General features: G+C 43.4%; 1 protein-coding gene and 1 long non-coding RNA gene across 7 annotated transcripts in view; one reads left to right on the top strand and one right to left on the bottom strand.

The window, feature by feature from the left end:
• The window catches only part of VTCN1 (V-set domain containing T cell activation inhibitor 1), a 68,809-nt gene that overhangs the window by 30,222 nt on the left and 21,567 nt on the right, over nucleotides 1–17,020 (bottom strand). Inside the window, exon 1 of one of the 5 annotated variants that reach the window (XM_070785843.1) lies at nucleotides 8,185–8,468. The exons of the other annotated variants lie outside the window; for them this stretch is intronic. The gene's annotated coding sequence lies outside the window, so the exon portion shown is untranslated. Of the gene's footprint in view, nucleotides 1–8,184; nucleotides 8,469–17,020 lie in introns of those variants that run through there. 5 annotated transcript variants of the gene reach the window in all.
• The window catches only part of LOC139182153 (uncharacterized), a 46,774-nt gene that overhangs the window by 22,903 nt on the left and 6,851 nt on the right, over nucleotides 1–17,020 (top strand). The gene's annotated exons all lie outside the window — the stretch shown is intronic.

Here is a 17,020-nt window from a genome sequence, read left to right as displayed (position 1 = left end):
TGACCCAGGAATCACTTACCTTGGGTGAATTACTTTGTCTCTCTGAGACTCAGTTTCTTTATCTTTAAAATGGGAGTATGAGTAATTCCTGCTCCATCTGTTATAAAAATATTAGAAGTTGAAGTATGCCCCTCCCTACTCATATTTTGAAGTCCTAACCCCCAGGACCTCAGAATGTGACTTTATTTGGCAATAGTCATTGCAGATGTGATTAGTTAAGATGAAATCATACTGGAGTAGTGCTGTGCTTAGTCGCTAAGTCATGTCCAACCCTTTGCAACCCCATGGACTGTAGTCTGCCAGGCTCCTCTGTCCATGGCGATTCTCCAGGCAAGAATGCTGAAGTGGATTGCCATGCCCTTCTTCAGGGGATCTTCCCAACCCAGGGATCGAAGCCAGGTCTGCCGCATTGCAGGCAGATTCTTTACTGTCTGAGCCACCAGGGAAACCCACAGTGGAGTGGGGTGGGCCCTATTCCGTATGACTGGTGTAATCCCTTCTCCAGCGATCTTCCTGACCCAGGAATTGAACTGGGGTCTCCTGCATTGCAGGCGGATTCTTTACCAGCTGAGCTACCAGGGAAGCCCCTGGAGTAGGGTGGGCCCTAATTCAACATGACTGGTATCCTTATATAAAGGGGATATTTGGACACAGACACTCACAGGGAAAACAGCATGTGAAGATGAAAGCAGAGATCTGGAAGCCAAGGAACACCAAAGATTGCCAACTAATACCAGAAGCTGGGGGTGAAGCCTGAACAGATTCTTCTCATGGTCCTCGGGAGGAACCACCCAGACCGCTAGTCTCCAAAACAGTGAGACAATATTTTTTTTTCTGTTGTTACCCAGTTTGTGGTATTTTATTATAGCAGACCTAGCTTTGATCTTGTTTTAAGATCAAATGGGCAGTGATTGTTGCATATTCCATACAGGGCTCTTCATGTTTCTTTTTTACTGTAAAAAAAATTTATCTGTGGCTATTTGCTGCATACTTATTATTAAAAGCTATGACTTAAATCTAGAGAATAACCCAACTTGTAATAACAAAAATATCGTAAGTATTTTGGTATATCAAAAAGAGCATGTAGTAGGGTAGGCTTCGTGCTAAGCATTCAGTGTACATTTTCTCATTTGTTTGAATGATCAAGTCCTGGTCTCCTTAATTTCTCTCATATTCCTCCATTTCTGTCCCCACTGCTCCTGGTCACCACCATGTCTCAGCGGCATCATTGCAACACTCTCCTGACAGCCCTGCTTCTAGACTAAACCTTACTAACCCATGCTTCACCCTGGCCAGAATCAGTGGTGACTTCAGAATTTTTTATTATGTATTTATTTATGTATTTATTTCTGGCTGCACGGGGTCTTCACGGCTGCACACAGACTTTTTCTAGTTGCGGCAAGGTGGGGGCTACTCTCTAGTTGCAGCACACAGGTTTCTCATTGCGGTGCCATGGCTTCTCCTGTTGCAGAGCATGAGCTCTAGGCACGCAGGCTTAGTAGCTGTGGTGCTCAGGCTTAGCTGCTCCACAGCACGTTGGATCTTAGTTCTCAGACAAGGGACAGAAGCTGCATTGGCAGGTGGATTCTTAACCACTGGACCACCAGGGAAGTCCCAGAATTTCTATATGAGTGTGGCTTAGGGGGGATGACCTAGTCGAAATGGGGCTGAGGGTGATACTGAGGCAGTATAATGCTGTAATCACGGCACGGCTTCTGGGTCCAGCCTGAACAGGTTCACATCCCAGCACCACTAGGTACTAACTGCGGACCTTGTTTCCATTCCTTCTTGTGAAGACCGAGTTGACACATTTTAAAACATCACCTAGAACAGCCGCACACAGAAAGCTTTAAGTGGTATTAGCTATTACCATGGAGAAGGCAATGGCACCCCACTCCAGTACTTTTGCCATCTATGGGGTCGCACAGAGTTGGACACGACTGAAGCAACTTAGCAGCAGCAGCAGCAGCAGCAGCAGCAGCTATTACCATTCTTGTTTTCCTTCTGTGGTTATATAATAAGCACAGGTTTATAACTAAGTATACATTTCATTGGTGGTGCCAATGGAAATGCTTGTGAGGACCACCCGTTGCTTAGCTACAGAGCTACTGATCAGAATGACTACAAAACTAATCATACTAGTCCTGTGCTTAAAACTTCAGGTGCCTTTCCATCTCCCTCATAGTAAAAATACACTTTGTGATGTAGACAACATGGCCTTCCAAAGGGAGTCTTAACCCTCTCTCTCCAGCCTTGCTGCTTCCCACACTGCCCCTGGCATCCTGCACTCCAGACCACCCTTCCAGCCCGCTGGGCCATCACAGATCTCCCTGCCACAGGCCTGCCCTCTTTAACGAGGGGGGTGGACAGCAGAGACACTGAATAGATACCTGGACACTCACCAGCAGAGAGGGGACAGTGGAGATTGTACATCACAGTCAGAGCAGCTGAGCCCATCTCCCTCACCCCCAGGCCCCCATGCTTCCCCGGCAGTGGAAGCAGAGCCCTGCTGTCTGTCAGCAAGTTCCCTCTCTAAGCAGAAATCACCTTGAGGTTTGGGCTGAGCTGGTATTCCCTTGGGAAACAGCTCACCCTCCAGAGCCTTGGAAAGAGAAGCAGGAACTATCAGAGCAGCCAAATGAAATAATTCCTGCCTGTTGCTTGTTAATTTTTTAAAAAGATGAATAAAATATCTCACATAAGATGTTCTTACATCGCTTTTTGGTTTTTACTTCCTAAGAATCATTTCTAATAACTACGCTACAGGAAATGTTTAATGCAAAACTGTGTCTTCTAACCAACTGCACTGGAATTCACAGTGCACGTTTGTTAGACCCTCCTGACAAAAAAGCCCAGATGACAGCCAGTGTCTTTGGAGGATTTGTTCACTTAATAAACATTAATTAAGTAGTTCCTAAGTGCAGGACATTGTTCTGGGCACTATGCAGGAAGTAGACAGATGAAGTAAACCAAATGCCTGCCCTCAAGAACCTTACAGTAAATTGAGGTAAGACGCACACAAATAAAACATATACAAATATACGTTGCACACACAGACACATATACATGCCACTGTAATAAGATATAATGTGAGGGTTTCAATGAAGAGAGGAGCAAGTTCTCACAGGAATTCTAGGAAGGTAGGAAATTATTTTCAGGGCTTCCCTGGCAGCTCAGCTAGTAAAGAATCCACCTGCAATGTGGGACACCTGGATTCGATCCCTGGGTTGAGAGGATCCCCTGGAGAAGGGAAAGGCTACCCATTCCAGTATTCTGCCGTGGAGAATTCCAGGGACTGTATATTCCATGGGGTCGCAAAGAGACACGACTGAGCGACTTTCACTTCACTTCAGGAACTGATTTAAATCTGAGAGAAATAGGGAGAATCAAAGTACATTTTCATGTACAAATTTCAAAGAAAGTAAAGAGAAAGGCTTCATCCAAAAGTATGTTTAGCTAATTCATGCTAATAGATACTCTGTCTCCAAGGCAGAACCAAAAGGAAAAGTTGTCTCTGCTGCACTGCACGGGGTCAGGACCCGAGCATCACACCGGAGGGTTCTGGGCCGGCGGAGGGGAGTTTCAGGGGCTGCAGACCTCAGCCTGCCAGGGGAGGGGCCCGCCTTGCAGACGGGGAATCAGCATAAAACAACCACACAGCCTGAGGAGGGCCTCGCTCACTTCTCTCATGTGCCTTTGCTTCTAGTGCTGGCACTAGAAAAAATGAGGCATTTCTGTTAAGATGTGCTGTGTTCCCGAATAACCTCATGTTCTACAAAATCACACAATGAACGTAATAGGCTTGTGGGGAAAAAAATAGGGCTAAGGGAAGACCATTCAAAACCCATGTGACTCTGTGATCGGTCTCTTAAGAGACACAGTAATTGGTACCTTGGGAGATGACTTGGCAGCCAAACCAGGCAGCTTAGTAGGCCCAGAAGCTGCTTCAGGGAAATTTTTAAATGGACAGAAACCATTGAGTGGAAACTCCAACTTAAGGTGATATGAGGCAGTGAGGTTGTGGTAAAGGTGGGTACAATGGCGGGAAGTGGAACCTGGGGGGTGGAAGGCCGGATGTGGGCCTCTGGGGTGGGAGCCCCAAGTGCATGGGTTCATTTAAAATTAAAAGCAAAACAGAACAGAAAGCCATACTCAGCCCTTTCCCACCGACACTGTCATTCTTCTCTGCTGTTTCAGCTCCTCTCGCCTTGGAAACATTTGCATGTGACTCAATACTACATCTATGTTAAACTGTATCAGTCCTCTCTTTTCTGACCATATGTGAGCTAATTGACTTTATAGATACCTATATTGCAGCAGACAGACTATAGTAATGAGTTACCAAGAAACAAGACTGATGATATCCTAACTCTGCAGTTTCAGAAGTTCCAAATAGGCAATCCTTTTGACCTAACAATCACCCTTCTAAATGGGGTACCACCTCCTTCTGGCTATATGAGACCCTAATAAATTTTATTTGCAATTCCTTGTTGAAAAGAAGCAATGTTTAATCTTCTTTAGCTTATATTTTTATGGAATGTGTTATTAATATGTGCTTCCAAAATTGTATGAAATTCCTAGAAATTTATCAGTTCAAGGTGTTTGCTATCCGTGATACGTCCGGTTATAGTGTAATTAGTCATAATTCCAGTTATTATCTTAAAATGTTACCTCACTGAAACAATCAAATTTCCTTGTCAATTGCATTGAAGTGAACTCTCCTCAGGTCTTTAAAAAAAAAGAAAAGAAAACTGGGATGAGATACCTACCTTTTAAGGACCAACTCTCACTGTATCAGAGATTCGTAAGGATGATTAACCAATAGCTAATGCTTATCGGTCCTGTTCTGTGTGCCAGTGCTGTGCATCCAGAGTCTCGTTCATTCCTTACAGTAATGCCTAGAGGCAAGTGTTGCTATCTTTACCTTTTTACATGTGGGGAGACTGAGGCTTAGCTTAAGTAAATGACCAAACTCTCACAGCTAGAAAGTGGGAGAGTCGGGTCTCAAACCCAGGGAGTCGTTTGTGAGCCCATTCTCCTAAGAGCCATACTTGTAGAAAAAGTGCCATATGGCAGGAGGCTGCAAGTTTGGAAGGCCTCCTCAGCCCCACCCATGAATATCGTCTCTAGCTCTATTTCTGAAAACAAGGACTTCCCAAATTTGCTCTGCCGTTATGTAGAGCAGTCATCTGGGAAGGCATCAAATGCTCTTTGTTTTATTCAGACAATAATGCTTTCTCTGTTGTCCAGTTTCTTCCTCCTTCCCAAATACCTAGAAAACTGAGAGGGACTGTATTTCTTATAGATTAGCTGCTTACCTCTACTCGTGCCACTGATAAATGGTTAATACTCTGAAAACTAGGTTAAGTTAGCAAATATGGGATTCATCTGAATAAATTCTACTTTTAAATATTGCAAGCAGAATATTTGCATAAATCAAGTAAATATTTGAATAAATCAAACATGTTACTTTGTTTATAAACTAATGAAGCAACTAGGTTTATAAAGGGATGCTGAAATTGAAGACATTTATTACAGCCTATCCAAAAAGGTTCTCTCTCTCTGCTTTTTTTTTTTTCCCCCAGAAAAGGAGAAAAGGAATTATTTGTGGCTCAGAGGGTAAAGTGTCTGCCTGCAATGTGGAAGACCCGGGTTCGATTCCTGGGTTGAGAAGATCCCCTGGAGAAGGAAATGGCAACCCACTCCAGTACCCTTGCCTGGAAAATCTCATGGACGGAGAAGCTGGTAGGCTACAGTTCATGGGGTCGCAAAGAGTCGGGCATGACTGAGCAACTTCACTTTCTTTCACTTTTTTTTTCTATGTGAAGCATTGGGCTTCAAGGTAAAACTATGTACCATTCTCTAGATATCGATTAGTGTAGATTGCTTAGAACTAGGTTGAGAAGCTTAGATTGCTGAGTACTCAAGTTCTTTCTTTCCCTAAAGAATCCAGAGTATGTTTCCCTACCTCTACGTTCCTCTCCTTCACCTCTTCATTTTGGAGAAATCAAGGCCAGTGTGGATCCAGGAAATGAGATCACAGAGTGGATCAGAAAATGAGCAGCAAGAGTGGGGAGTGAAGAGTGAGGAAGAAAATTGGCAAAGAGAAGGAGCTGTTCCTGGGAGCTTGAGGAGAGTGTAGAAGAAGGGGGCATCCTTTCTGCCCCATACTGCAGAATGGGTATCCCTGCTCTGCCCATACTGCCTTAATGACAGCAGACAACGTGGCTTTGTGTTGAGGAAAGGGATTTTAGGAAACTGTATGAGAAGCTTGGGTGCTTTTGAGTCAAGTTGAGGAATCCTCTCTTCTTTCAAGCTGCCACTAGGGGTCATAACACAGGATTGTGGGGTCCTCCAAAGCCCGGGCCCCAAGATTACATTGTATCTGGGCCCCGATGCCACAAAACCAGAGAGCCATGACCAGCAAGTGTATTTCAATTTGCACACCAGCTTCTTTTGTATGATTGATGGTGATGGCCTAGGATATCATGTTGGAAAAGACTGCAAGGCTGCCTCCAGACTCAGCAAGAGAGAGGACCACTATTGATAAATGATTTCTAAGTGATCACATGGGCCTTATCCCTGGGTTAGCAGCAACACATGAAAGGGGGCTTTAATTGGCTGATCAGTACCAACTACCTGAGTCTCAGGCTAATTTAATTCAGTTCAGTTCACTTCAGTCATTCAGTCATGTCCAACTCTTTGCAACCCCATGGACTGCAGCATGCCAGGCTTCCCTGTCCATCACCAACTCCTGGAGCTTGCTCAAACTCGTGTCCATCAAGTCAAGGCTAGTTTAATAGCAAATTGAGGCTAATTTAATAACAAATCAAGGCTAATTTAATAGCAAAGTAATGCCAGTCTAATGGCAATATTAGCTGACTGCATATTTTGGCATAAATATGCCTATATTTTAAGAACACTGATTCATGTGTATATTTAGGACAGTGTTTCTCAAGTTTAGCCTTGCTGACGATTTGAACCAGATAATTCTTGGTTGTGGGGCTGTTCTGTTCATTGTAGGTTGTTTAGCAGCATCCCTGGCCACTAGCCGGGATGCCAGTAGCACCCCTGCCCTTCTTGTGACAACCTAACACCATCTCCAGATGTGTCACCCAGGTTGATAATCACGGGTCCAGGAAAAACAGGGTCAGGGTGGTGGTGTGATTAGAAGAGAAGCCTTTTGAAGAATAGTTAGTAGAGAGGACTAACTGTAGTGATGATCATTCCAAAACGAAGTAGGCTGTATGGGCCTGTTCTCCATCACCCGGGAAGCAACAAAGCCGGTAGGTGAAAGTGCTAGAGGTTAGGTTTAGATTCGCCATAGAGAGAAACTTTCCGACAGAATTGTCGCGCTGGCCTGAGCCTGCAGCCCCGCGTCAACTGTGTGTGGGTGTGCACCTGGGGTTGAGCAACCACTTAAGGAGAGAAGAGGGAAGGGAAGAGCTTCTGGCACTAAATGAGGGTTGGCACAATCCCCAAAGTCCCTTTCAAATGTAGTAGTTAAATGATTCTGTAATCTGATACTCCTTGGCATTTGCTCTGGCCTTGCCATTGCCAGAGTTCTGTATTCTGTACCTGCCTCCTAAAACCTTTGTTAATCATGTACCAATGATAATTGATACTGAGTGTATGACCTCATTTAATGCCCACAGCAGCCCTCTGAGGGAGGTAATAATTTCTGTGTTTCATAGATAGGGAAACAAAGGCTCACTATCAAGGATCTCATCCAAGGGCTCATCCCTGGGAAATTAGACTCCATCATCCATGGCCTTCATTACTATACTCTATTTTATATAAATCCAAGTTTTGTAAACCCCAGTGTTCAGACCTGTACTGAGGCTCATGTTTTGTACAGTTGTAACTGGTGGAAGGACTACATGGCCAGTTTTACATGGACTGAAAGAGTCTCCCTCTATCTTTTGTCTGAAATCCTGAAAGGAAAACAGGAAGGAGGAGTGTCAGGTGGAAAAATATAGAATGTTCATAACTAGACACCACCTTTCCCCAGACAATGTTGGGTGTGCGGCAAAGCCATTTTATTTTATTCTTAAGCCAGCTCTATTTATAACCGTCCCCCGATTGCCCACAAAGCCCACATTAGCATTTCATCAGCCGGGTGCACAAGCAGAGTGAGACAAAAGTCAACACAAGGTTGATTACTAGTCCTTTTCCTAATCATACCTGTATTTCCCGTTCCTCCTTATTCTCACCCCGGAGGAGAAACATTTCCAGAAGATTGCTTCAGCAGCATAACTGATCTCATTGTGTTTAACAACAAACACACTTCAAACCTTTTCCAAACCTCCCGTGAAGTGTCTGTGCTGTTAGAGAAGCCCGGTGTCCTCTAAGCGGTCTGTGTGGCCTGCCCTGTAACAGCTTAACTGTGGGTCTCTCAAACCAGCCTTGAGGAGACGCTCACAGCACCCAGGGTGAGGTTTGGCTGCTAACAAGCACTTCGTTTTCATGATCACAGTTGTTGTTTGGGCTGCTCTTCTTTCACCACCGCCTTCTCCCTGGCTTGGCCCACATCACCTCAGCCTGATCATTTCCGGAATGGACGACACTGAGAGAAAGCACTGTGTCATCCTTGCCTCTTATCAATTCCTCACAGAGCCCAGCACTCATGATCTGAGGAAGTCTCGATGGGAACAGGGGCTGGTGTCGTTGAGAATGATGCCATTCATCCTTTGGTGGTAGTGGATTAGTTGCTAAGTCATGTCTATTTGTGACCCTATGGACTGCAGCCCACCAGGCTCCTCTGTCCCTGGGATTTCCCAGGCAAGAATACTGGAGTAGGTTGCCATTTCCTTCTCCAGAGGATCTTCTTGGCCCAGGGATTGAACTCATGTCCTATGTCTCCTGCATTGGCCAGCAAATTCTTTACTACTGAGCCACCAGAGAAACCCATCACCTTTGCCATACCCTAAAGCCACAGTGACCGTTTGGTATTGCTTGACCTGGCTTCAGGATCATTCACTGTCACTGAAGAAATTCAGATAACTGCTTGGGTTGTATCCTCTCAGAACACCTAACCCTGGGATATTAGTTCACTGTTTATTCATTAAGAAAACCGGAAACAAGTACATCTGTCTTCCTCAGAGCTTTTCTCTAGCCAAGCACATATGTCTGTCCCAGGCAGTCTGAAGTCTCTGCATCCTGAGATGGGACACAATGTCATATCTGTTGAGTCTGATGCTTCCATCATTCACTTTCTATTTCAATAACCCTAGAAAATATTCCATAGAAAACCAGGCCACTGTGTCTTGGAAGTCAGTAGGGATATGCTGTCCAGTCTTCCAAAAGTCCTACCAGGACTAAAAATCTGCTGCAGATCCTCACCTGCTAAGACCCAGATTCTCATCTTTTAGACACGGGCACAGTTCTCCAGGTGTGGCTATTGGAAAGGTTTTAAGGACGGAGATGTGGCCATCGGGCTGCCGGGCCCACTCTTTCAGGACCTGGTCGCTCTGTCTGAGCTGCACTCTTCAGCTGCCCTGTTGCTGCTGTGTGCTCTGTAACAAACCTCTCACATCCAGGATGGTTCTGAAACCCAATACAGGGGAGACCCTCCCTGTTCTAGGAACCACAGCCATCCTCAAGTTGAACTCCCCTGTGGGCCTGTCTGGTATAGGCATGAAGTTCCCTGGCCTTCCTGGACTCTGCAGCCTGCCTCTGCCCTGGAGCTGGGTTTGAACCCAGATGATTTCAGACTCTGCTCTTGGTCTTCCCCTTCTGGTCCAGCCTGAGTTCTGGTGCCTTGGTCTCAACTTTCTCCTGTAGATTCATGGTTTCTGCATTCCCCTCGTACTACTTGCAATAAGAACCTACTGTGTTCTCCAATACCCGCCCCCAACTCCCATCCCAGACCCTGTGAGCCACCCTAACCCACTGAGACCCAGGATCTGGCACAGACCCGGAGACTGTTACAGGGCTACAAGGAAACACAAGATTTCTTTTAATCTTCTGAGTAAGACTTCTCAGAACACATTCAGATACCGTATTCTAGTAAAAGCTTACGACTGAAATCTCAAGTATTGATTTGAGAATGAAAAGTGAAGCATGCATATAAATTCTGAAAGTTTAAAGTTTGAACACAAATATAAGCTCAAGAAGAGTTTACATAAATTTGTGGATACTTTATCCCATTTCTTGCCCCACTCTGGCCCCTACCTCCATGTTCCATCTATTCTACATTACTTTGGGCCTCTAAATAGGCCAGGCTGTTTCTCATTTCTGTGCTTTGCTCATGCTTTTTTCCAGTTCTTGGAATATGGTAGGCAGTTAATGTTTGTTGAATAAGTGCTCCACCTTAGAAAACATTTCCCTCCGAGTGTCTAGCACATAGTATTTAAAACTTGTTGAAGTAATGGTTAAATTAAATATCAGTACTGTATTACTAAGGGAAACTAACACATTCTTAACTTTTGAGCATCCAATTATGGCAGAAATCGTTTATCTTCCCTTTTTAAAAGAAAATATTGGGAGTTTGGGGTTGACATGTACACACTACCGTATTTAAAATAGATAACCAAAAAAAAATAAATAAATAAATAGAAAAATAGATAACCAACAAGGACCTACTGTATAGCCCAGGGTACTCTGTTTGATATTCTGTAATAACCTAAATGGGAAAAGAATTTGAAAAACAATAGATACACTCGTACACACACACACACACAGACACACACACACACACACACACATATGTATAACCGAATCACTTTGCTGTACACCTAAAACTAACACAACATTGCTAATCAATTAAACTCCAATATAATTTCTCTCCATGAATGACTTATGAAATAGAGAAGTCCTTAAAGGAGCTGTGCAGAGGATGAAAATTTAACTTTCTAGCGACAGTGAATACAGATATATTAAAAATAACCATCTTACTTTATAAGTGTTTAAAATGCTGAATAAAACAAAGCAAAACCACATGCATGTTATTTTTGAACACTTGCTTTTGCTAGCAAGAAAAAGAAGTGAGATGTACAGAGGCTGACAATGAAGGAGACACATGAATCCAGGGAGGCAAGAGAGTGCTGAACAGTGGCTGGCTGTGCTTCCCTGTGACCACAAGCTTCTGTCTTAAGAGTCATACAGAACACAGAGACAAAGCTAAGGGACCACACAAGCCAGGGGCCCCAACTGGAGACTCAGGTAAGCGAGGATCCCTACTTCCCCAAAGGACAGTAGACTCAGTTGGTCTTAATTTTGAGTGAAGAGAAAAAAATTACTCCCCTGAGTCTGGGTATATTATATTATCGTTCAGTCATCATGCAGTTTAGAAGCCTGAATTCACAACACATCCAGCCCCAAAGAATCCTAAACCAAGAACCAAGTTTAAAGAGTTCCTAGCAGGTAAAGTTTCGATGCTTGATAGAAGTTGAAGGAAATATTTCGGAAGACATATACTCTCCAACAGATGAGTGGATAAAGAAAATATGGCATATATCCACAATGGAGTACTGCTCAATCATAGAAAAGAATGAAAAAATGCCACTTGCAGCAACAGGGATAGACCTAGAGATGATCATACTAAGTGAAGTAAGTCAGACAGGGTAAGACAAATATCCCTTGATACCTATTATATGTGGAATCTAAAATACAACACAAATAAACTTAATTACAAAACAGAAAGAGACTCACAAGACACAGAAAACAAACATGGTTATCAGAAAGTGGGGGGGATAAATTAGGAGTTTGGGATTCACATATACACACTAACATATATGGAGTAGATAACCAACAAAGATCTGTTGTATAGCACTGGAAACTATCCTCAATATCTTGTTATAATCTATAATGGAAAATAATTTTTAAAAGGATATATGCATGTGTGCCAAGTTGCTTCAGTCATGTCCAACTGTTTATGAGCCCGTGGACTGTAGCCTGCCAGGCTCCTCTGTCCATAGGATTCTCTAGGCAAGAATACTGAAGTGGGTTGCCATGCTCTCCTCTGGGGAATCCTCCCCACCCAGGGATCAAACCCATGTCTCCTGCATTGCAGGTAGATTCTTTACCACTGAGCCACTAGGGAAGCCTATGTATATATAGACCTGTACAAACTTCAGTTGAACAGATATATATATATATATATATATATATATATATATATACACACACACATACACACACACACATATCTGTACAGATAAAATCATTTTCCCACCTCAAAAAAGAAAAAAAGAAGAAGAGAAAGAAATACACTCTCAACCCAGGCTCCAACAAATTTCTGCAAATGAAATTCCCCCAAATCAGTTCATAATAAAAAAATTATTAAGTACACAAAGAAAAAACTAACATGAACAAAAGTTGGTAGAAACAAGCCACAGATTGGGAATGAAAAGACTTTGAATATTGAAACTGCTAGATAACAGATTATAAAATAAGCCTTTCAAATTTGTTAAATGGAAGAGGGAAGGCAAGCCCGAGTAAGGAACGAGAGACTAAAAAAGCTGATTAGAAAAATTTGAAAAAGAACCAGACAGATATATAGAAATAAAGAATAAATAATTGAGTTCAAACTTACTGAACAGGTTAAGTAGTAGATTGACTACAACTGGAAGAGAGAAATAGTTAATCCAAAGTAAGAATGGAAGAAATACACATGGTATAGTGCGGAGAAACAAAGATAAATATAAAAGAGGGGATGGAGGATCAAGAGGGTAGAGAAGGGGGAGTTCACTTCCCCGCACAAACATATCAAAAATATACTCCCCGTGTGGAACAATTCTCAGAGAAAAGCCGCTGGAAACTGGCACATTTCCTGTACAAACAAAGCTGCAAGATAGATCTCCACGTAACAGTGTAAGATAGGGAAAAAAAAAAGACCTCAGTATGGGACTGGTGCCCCTGAGGGATCTCTAAGGAAGAGAAAATCCCCAGGGGCAGACCCCACCAGGGGAGACCGCTCGCCTGCTGGGAAATCCCCTCAGACAGAGGAGCTGGAGAAACCTAGACTCTAATTGTGTGGAAAGCCCGTGCTGGTTTGCTAACAATCTGGGAAGAGAGAGACCTGAGCTACTGGTCAGGTCAGGGGGTTCCATTTGCTGAAATTTGTTGTGGCCTGGGCTGAGAGTGCATTTTGCTTTCTTCCTTCTTTTTTTCTTTTTTGTGGGAGAACCACCAGGGAGAGAGCCTCCTTGCTGCACTTCCCAATCCGAAGAGAACCTCCTGGTTCGGCTCGCTCCACACCCCAGTCTGGCAAATGCGAGCAAAGATCTGGTCTACCTGTGCAGAGACAAACCAGGGCACCTGGGGTGTGATGGAACTGAACAGCAGAGATGGGTGTCAGCACACACAGCGGGCAGCGAGTGAGCCAGCCAGACATGGTCAGTGCACGCACCTGGCAGATATCGTGGGCAGTACCACAAGAAAACACAGCAGCTAAATGCTGAATCTTAGGCAGACAAGCCCTGGGAGAGGACTTGACTTAGCTGTGTGGAGACAGCCAGGAGGGCCTGGCCCAGGGGGAGCCGTGGAGCCTATTGTCAGCATGCATGGCAGGGGAGGGCCTGGACACAGCAGACATTGGCACCACAGGAATGCACAGTGGCTGGGGATGGAGTCTCAGGCAGATAGGCCCTGGGCAGGAGCAGGCAGTAGTTCATTTCCCAGTGGGATCGCTCAGGCTCCACTCACCCTACACTGCAGCTTGGTGCTAGATCGGGGCGGACATACCCTGGGAGAGGTCTGCCACAGAGGCAGCCCAGGTCCCCCGTGGCAGCGTAGCCCCGCAGTACCTGCAGGCACAGCACCTGAGCCCCCAGCCCCATTGCACCACAGCCCAGCACTAGGTTTGGGGTGAGGACAACAGAGAAAGAGAATGACCTTGGGCTGCTTCTGTGTGTGGGTTCACTGCGACCGTGCAGGCCTGACTTGCTTCAGTCGTCACTTCCTTCAGGACGAGGCATATACTCAAGGGCAATGGAGCTTGATTGAACTTGGGGCTTCTACTGCAACAACTGGGGAGCAGACCCTGCCTCCCAACAGTGTGGTGACAGTCACGGAGCAGTGAGGGGGCCCTGCCCCTACATCCAGCCAGGCTCTTGGTTGTGACCCCTACCAAGACGATGATGGCCAGCACACTGAGGAAAGACATGGCTGGAATGTACACCCAAACCAGGCCTTGAACCAAAGATACTGGATTCACACAGTCTATACAGCGATACTCCCACATAAAAACAACCCTTCAAGGCCACAGTAGGTAACTTTTTCTCCTAAATTCACAGAGACAGAGAAAGTTAAGTAAAATGGAAAAGCAGAGGAACTGCTCTCAATGAAAAGAACAAGAGAAATCCCCTGAAAGAACAAAGAATGAAACAGAGCTCACCAGTCTATACTAGAACTTCAGTTCAAAAAGGAGGTTATAAAAATGTTAAAGGAATTAAGAAAGATTATCAATAGAAATGCAGATAACTGTGATAAGGAACTAGAAACCAATCTTGTGTGAGAAAGTCTAGGTGTACCAATCAAAATTAGACAATTCAAATGCCAAGATAAAAATCAATCTAGAAGCAATGAATAGCAGACTAAATGACATAGAAGAAAAAAAAATTGAAAAAAAAAAAAAGATGTGATCTGGAAGATAGAATAATGGAAACCAATCAGAACAGCAAACAGAAAGACAAATGAAAGCAACATACACGATCTGTGGGATAATATAGTAATATAAAGCATTCCAACCTACACATAGTAGGGCTTTCAGAAGGCGAATAAAGAGCAGAGGGGATTGAAAAAGTATTTGAATAAATTATGGCTGAAAAATTCCCAAACCTGTAGAAGGAAACAGATATCCTGGTACAAGAAGCACAGAAAGTCCCAGACAAGATGAACCCAAACCAATGGATGCCAAGACACCATAATTAAAATGGCAAAAATTAAAGAGAGGATTCTAGAGGCCACAAGAGAAAAACAAAGGGTCAATTACAAAGGAACCCCATTAAGCTATCAGCTGATTTCTCTGCAGAAACTTTGCAGGCCAAAAGGGAGTGGCATGATATATTCAAAGTCATGAAAAGGAAAAGGAAAAACCTGCAACCTAGAATACTCTACCCAGCAAGATAATCATTTAAAATAGGAGACATAGAGACTTTCTCACACAAGCAAAAACTAAAAGAATTCAACAATACTAAATCTACCCTAGAAGAAATATTCAAAGGTCTTCTCTGAAGAGAAAAGAAGCAAAAATCCATAGGAAAAGGAAAAATCATAATAGGAAAGGTAAATATATAGAAGTATTGAGATCACTTAAATAAACCAGTATATAGATTAAAAAAAAACCAAAAATTTTCGTAAAAGCGACTATAACTGTAATTATCAGCAAAAGGATAAGTATGAAGATGTAAAATAGGACATCAAAATCACAAAATGTGGGTGAGGGGAGTATAAAAAAATGTACCTTTTAGAATGTGTTTGGATTTATGTGACTATCAGTTTAAAGAAAGTAGATATAGTTATGAGTCAACATACTTGAACTCCAGGGTAACCACAAATCAAAAACATTCAATAGATTCACAAAAAACAAAAAGAAAGGAACTCAAGCATGTTATAATACAAAAGAAAACCATCAAATCAGAAAAGGAAAAATGAAAAGAAAAAGAAAACATTAGAGGAACAGATTCATTCCTAGATTTTTCTGCTATTTTCCAAGCAATCTTATAATGTCATCTTTTATGCCGGGATTAGGGGCTGGGAACATGCAATGAACTACTCATTCCAAAGGCAAAGAAAGAACTGGGTAGAATGGAGAATGCAGAGTGAGAAGGCAGGTGTGGGGGATGGGCCCTCATGCTCCCTCTCCACTTCTGTCTGGGGCTGTGCGTGTCCAGATGCCCTCTATATGGTCACTGATGCCATGGAGCCAAGGGGTACATGAGGCACATCTGAGTAGTCCAGGCTCCAGAACCAGCCCTGTTTCCACAATACCTCAAGGCAGATTCAGAGAGCATAACTATTTTCACATTTGTCTGCCAAGATTTCTGGGCTTCCTTTCAAATCCTTAAAAAAGGATCCTTTTTCTATCCACTTTAGCCAATTATGCAGTATTACCCCAGACCCATAATTTAATCATTTTTCCAGGCACTTGAGTAACTGGGGGACAAATCAGTAGCCTTTGCTCTGAAGTTCCTAAGAAGATACCACGTTCTTTCAGCTCACTTGCAGGCTACACAGACTCCTTATTCTCTTGTGTATGGCCTCCCTCAATAGTGGCAATGTGTATTAGAAGCTGTCTCCTTGCCCTTATCAACCCTGTACATTTCTCTGTCTGACACTTTTCATATTGTATTAGAATGATCCATTTATACATTTGTGTCTTCTTTAATCTCCTTTCAATTTCTCAAGAACAGGAACTGCACCTTTTTGTTTTTGTGTAATAATAGGATGTTAAATTTAAAGCTTCAACTGAGATTCAAGATACAATAGATGCTGCATACCAAACTGAGACACCACATCACTCTGTAGAGTTTAAAAACGGAATCTTTGACAACCAGTTCCATGATTCTTAGCTACCTCAATCAGATGAAGGACTATAAAAAGGAATCAAAGTGGAAAGAGAAGATTTGTGATGCTATTTCTTAGGAGAAAAAAACTTTTTCCTCTGCTATGAGCACATACTCTTCCCCCTCCCAACACACAAAGCCCAAAGTTGTGGCATGGTGGGGACACCATGGACTATAGACAAAGTCATACTTAAGAAATTTAATGTAATCTAGAACATACGGGCTTCCCAGACAGTGCTAGTGGTTAAGAACCTGCCTGCCAATGCAGAAGACATAAGGGGTGTGAGTTTGATCCCTGGGTTGGGAAGATCCCCTGGAGAAGGGCATGGCAACTCACTCCAGTATTCTTGCCTGGAGAATCCTGTGGACAGAGGGGCTTTAGTGGGCTACAGTCCATGGAGTCACAAAGAGTTGGACCTGACTGAAATGACTTAGCACAGCATGTATAGCATAGAACAGGTCAATGAGAGAGAGAGAAAGAAAAAGATAATATGCATTTGAGGTCACCACTC

The sequence above is a fragment of the Bos indicus genome, chromosome 3 (assembly GCF_029378745.1).
Source record: "Bos indicus isolate NIAB-ARS_2022 breed Sahiwal x Tharparkar chromosome 3, NIAB-ARS_B.indTharparkar_mat_pri_1.0, whole genome shotgun sequence".
NCBI lineage: Eukaryota > Metazoa > Chordata > Mammalia > Artiodactyla > Bovidae > Bos > Bos indicus.
The sequence above is the reverse complement of the archived record's forward strand: the minus strand, read 5'-3'. Positions and strand labels throughout refer to the sequence as shown.